A 3647-nucleotide genomic window follows, 5' to 3' on the forward strand; every position below is an offset into this window, starting at 1 on the left:
CACACACGCGATGAAACCTCCACACACACACGCGATGAAACCTCCCACACACACGCGATGAAACCTCCACACACACACGCGATGAAACCTCCACACACACACGCGATGAAACCTCCACACACACACGCGATGAAACCCCACACACACACGCGATGAAACCTCCACACACACGCGATGAAACCTCCACACACACACGCGATGAAACCTCCACACACACACGCGATGAAACCTCCACACACACACGCGATGAAACCTCCACACACACACGCGATGAAACCTCCACACACACACGCGATGAAACCTCCACACACACACGCGATGAAACTCTCCACACACACACGCGATGAAACCTCCACACACACACGCGATGAAACCTCCACACACACGCGATGAAACCTCCACACACACACGCGATGAAACCTCCACACACACGCGATGAAACCTCCACACACACACACGCAATGAAACCTCCACACACACACACGCAATGAAACCTCCACACACGCAATGAAACCTCCACACACGCAATGAAACCTCCACACACGCAATGAAACCTCCACACACACACACGCGATGAAACCTCCACACACACACACGCGATGAAACCTCCACACACACACACGCGATGAAACCTCCACACACACACACGCGATGAAACCTCCACACACACACACACACGCGATGAAACCTCCACACACACACACACACGCGATGAAACCTCCACACACACACACGCGATGAAACCTCCCACACACACACGCGATGAAACCTCCACACACACACGCGATGAAACCTCCACACACACACACGCGATGAAACCTCCACACACACACACGCGATGAAACCTCCACACACACACACGCGATGAAACCTCCACACACACACACGCGATGAAACCTCCACACACACACACGTGATGAAACCTCCACACACACACACGCGATGAAACCTCCACACACACACACGCGATGAAACCTCCACACACACACACGCGATGAAACCTCCACACACACACGCGATGAAACCTCCACACACACACACGCGATGAAACCTCCACACACACACACGCGATGAAACCTCCACACACACACACGCGATGAAACCTCCACACACACACACGCGATGAAACCTCCACCACACACACGATGAAACCTCCACACACACACACGCGATGAAACTCTCCACACACACGCGCGATGAAACCTCCACACACACACACACACACACGCACACACGCACACACGCACACACACACACAGTCTCTCTACAGACAGACACATTCACTAACCCAGTAAAACCAGCTACCCCAGACCATCCAGACATCCAGGCCCAGAGGTAGTATAGGGCAGACAGAGGTCTGAACCCCAGCTCGGACTGCTCTGGTCTGGGCTGTCGGTCCAGTGTGTGAGGGACACGAGACACGGCACCACTCTCAGAGAGAAGGACTACTCAACAATGGAGCTATGTGTATTCCCATTTCTCTCTCTCCCACCACACACACAAAAGTATTGGGATCATGCCTGCTGTATTAAGAGCGGGGCCTCAGGGCTGTGTGTGTACAGGCATAAGTTGCAACCTTTTCCAGCGTATCACCAACCTATAGTTGTATATGCATTAGCTGTGTGTGGGTAAAATCAATGGGGAAGCCAAGCCAAAAAAATACAAATAAAAAGCCATTACAACCAGTGTTGTGATAAACAAGTTCTCTCTCTATAACCTGTTAGTTCATATGCCTTGGCACCGTGATATATAGGCCTAAGGCCGAGACAATAAGGAGACACACTAGCAGAATAAATTCAACCACACCTTTATTTCATCACAAAACCAGAGAGCCACATTTGTCCTGTGAAGTCCCAGCATATTGCATGTAACAAATAGTTACATCACCTACAGAATGGTCAAGCAATTATGTACCATTAAACAACTATTGATTTAGAACCACAGAGCTACCACAAGTCCCAAAGAAAACAGGAGCTGCCTCCACTATTCCAGCACCATTTCAAAGTCATAAAATCACCTCTGCGTAGTCTAATACAGTGACAACGAAAAGATCCCAAAACAATTCCATCCAATCAACCAAAGCTAAATATGATGTGGCTGTCCATGGGACTGATTTCTGTGCGTGCATGTAAGTAGAAAACATGTTGACTCACCTAACAAGTAGAGAAACGCCAATGCCATCCTCCTCACTTTCATGTTGCCGAAACGGTCTCAGACTGTCATACAGTACACACTTTTAGTTTTTGTTGTCCTAGGCAAATCATTGTACCATCTAAAACCGCTAGAAATATATTTTCAGCTGTTTGAAGCTGGTGTACAAAACTGAAAGTAAAAGATGCAAAAACTAAACTTGAGAACAGGAAGCATAGAAATGGCGCACATAAATAGTTCCGGCGCCGACAGAGATGGCCGCCCGTCGCCTTCCTAGGAAGCTATGCAGTTTTTTTTTACGTGTTACATTTACATTAGTACCACAAGTCATCTTAGGTTTCATTACATACAGTCGAGAAGAACTACTGAATATAAGATCACGTCAACTCACCATCAGTACGACTAAGAATATGATTTTTCGCGACGCGGATCCTGTGTTCTGCCTTTCAACCAGGACAACGGAATGGATCCCATGTGGCGACCCAAAAAACGACTCCGTAAAAGAGGGAAAAGAGGCGGTCTTCTGGTCAGACTCCGGAGACGGGCACATCGTGCACCACTCCCTAGCATTCTTCTCGCCAATGTCCAGTCTCTTGACAACAAGGTTGATGAAACCGAGCAAGGGTAGCATTCCAGAGGGACATCAGAGACTAACGTTCTTGCTTCACGGAAACATGGCTCACTGGAGAGACGCTATCCGAGGCGGTGCAGCCAGCGGGTTTCTCCACGCACGCGCCGACAGAAACAAACATCTTTCTGGTAAGAAGAGGGGCGGGGCGTATGACTTATGGCTAACGAGACATGGTGTGATGAAAGAAACATACAGGAACTCAAATCCTTCTGTTCACCTGATTTAGAATTCCTCCCAATCAAATGTCACCACATTATCTACCCAAGAGAATTCTCTTCGATTATAATCACAGCCGTATATATTCCCCCCCAAGCAGACACATCGATGGCTCTGAACAACTTTTTTAGTTGACTCTTTGCAAACTGGAATCCATTTATCCGGAGGCTGCATTCATTGTAGCTGGGGATTTTAACAAGGCTAATCTGAAAACAAGACTCCCTAAATTTTATCAGCATATCGATTGCGCAACCAGGGGTGGAAAACCTGGATCATTGTTACTCTAACTTCCGCGACACATATAAGGCCCCTGCCCCGCCCTCCTTTCGGGAAAAGCTGACTGTTTACTCCATTTTCTTGATCCCTGCCTACAGACAGAAACTAAAACAAGAGGCTCCCACGCTGAGGTCTGTCCAACGCTGGTCCGACTCAAGCTGACTCCACACTCCAAGACTGCTTCCATCACGTGGACTGGGATATGTTTCAGACAAGGGCCAGATAACAACATTGACGAATACGCTGATTCGGTGTGCGAGTTCATTAGAACGAGCGTTGAAGATGTCGCTCTCATAGCAACGATTAAAACATTCCCTAACCAGAAACCGTGATTGATGGCAGCATTCGCGTGAAACTGAAAGCGCGAACCACT

The 3647-nt window shown here is 48.3% G+C and overlaps 1 long non-coding RNA gene across 1 annotated transcript; it reads right to left on the bottom strand.

The window, feature by feature from the left end:
• Positions 1 to 565: 565 nt before the first annotated feature.
• On the bottom strand, positions 566 to 1133 carry LOC127919886 (uncharacterized). The gene is made up of 3 exons (XR_008104357.1): positions 1026 to 1133; positions 794 to 897; positions 566 to 658 (listed from the first exon to the last, which is right to left on the bottom strand). It is a non-coding gene; the product is annotated as an uncharacterized LOC127919886 (long non-coding RNA).
• Positions 1134 to 3647: the final 2514 nt, after the last annotated feature.

Source organism: Oncorhynchus keta, unplaced genomic scaffold (genome assembly GCF_023373465.1).
Source record: "Oncorhynchus keta strain PuntledgeMale-10-30-2019 unplaced genomic scaffold, Oket_V2 Un_contig_17805_pilon_pilon, whole genome shotgun sequence".
Taxonomy (NCBI): Eukaryota; Metazoa; Chordata; class Actinopteri; order Salmoniformes; family Salmonidae; genus Oncorhynchus; species Oncorhynchus keta.